Raw genomic sequence first — 1,239 nt, 5'->3', positions numbered from 1 at the left:
CAGTTTCACTGGTGCTGAACCCATTTGCCCATCTCCATATATCTGCTCCCTTGATCATCCAATTTTGGGGACTCATGTCCTTGTTTCTGAGTGTTGGTGGGCAAGTGGCCAAGCCCAATGTGCTGTCAGCCACCCCGTGCTTGCACAGACCAGGATCGAGCCTGGAGGAACATTTCCATTCCATAAGACAAGTCCATAGAGTTTGGCGGGCCAAGAAGCCCTTGCCCCAGGCCTTCTGATGGGAGGAGAGCCAATGATGCTCTGTCTTCACCTGGGAGTCTTTAGCAATTCATCAATTCTTCCTTCCCTAATACATTAGTTCTGTATTTATTCATGCACAGATCCATTGGCCAATGGCTCATTTATGTTTGTAAGTCTGGGAGGAGGGAGGAAAACAGAAAAATAAGGAGATAGGGAGGTAGGGAGCTAGAAAGGTAGGTAGTTGGGTCAAGAGGTAGGTAGGTAGATAGGTATTAGCTGTGCGTTTCAGGTAGGTGTTTATGTTAATGCATACAGGTACATTTGGTCAGATTTTGTGTTCGTGGAAGTCTTTCTGGATGTACAAGACATATGCTGGTATGTCTCGTAGCATCATTTGATGTATATAGGGGTTCATGCATGACTCCCTGATGCCTAACAGTATAGACTAGGAGTTGACACAGCTGTCCTACTCCTTTCTAGCCAGACAATGTCCCCAAGGGTAGGATGATCTGACTTTGGCCTGGTGCCTATGGGGCAGGCGATGTCAGCCTTGGTCCAGCTCCTGGAAGAGACAGAAAGTCATGTCCTTTGGGCAGTCACATTTCCAGAGAGCATCTGAGGTAAGCCTACTCACGTGCCAAGGAACAGATGCATAAGGAGTGCCTCGGTTGGGTCAGTTATGAGAACTCATATGGTCCTGAAGAGAGATGATGACCTAAAAATCATGCTCAGTAGGATTACACTGATGCCCAAAGGAGGTGGCCATCCAGGGCCTGGAGGTTGAGGATTCTCTTGTCCCTTCCACAGCCCTGGAGTGTGGGTTTGGAGGCCCCCTATTCCTGGAGGAAACCCCTTGGGACTCTACCTTGTCTAGGGGCTTCCACATGGTGAAGATGTGATCCTGTCTTTGGGTTTCTTTCCTGATCCCTTGTTCCTCTGCCTGCCCAGAGGCCATAGGCGGGACCTTCCTTAGCTCTTCCCCTTCAAATTGTGTCTTTCAGTCAGACATTCTGGCAAGGTTCTCACCACAGCCTGAAT

General features: G+C 48.9%; 1 non-coding gene across 1 annotated transcript; it reads left to right on the top strand.

Moving 5' to 3' along the window:
* Positions 1 to 871: 871 nt before the first annotated feature.
* On the top strand, positions 872 to 952 carry LOC114907466. The gene has a single exon (XR_003796748.1). It is a non-coding gene; the product is annotated as a small nucleolar RNA SNORD115 (small nucleolar RNA).
* The last annotated feature ends 287 nt before the right edge of the window (positions 953 to 1,239 follow it).

This window comes from Monodon monoceros, unplaced genomic scaffold (genome assembly GCF_005190385.1).
Source record: "Monodon monoceros isolate NGI ecotype Baffin Bay Population unplaced genomic scaffold, NGI_Narwhal_1 Contig368_ctg1, whole genome shotgun sequence".
Taxonomy (NCBI): Eukaryota; Metazoa; Chordata; class Mammalia; order Artiodactyla; family Monodontidae; genus Monodon; species Monodon monoceros.
This window is presented reverse-complemented; position numbering and strand designations above follow the sequence as displayed.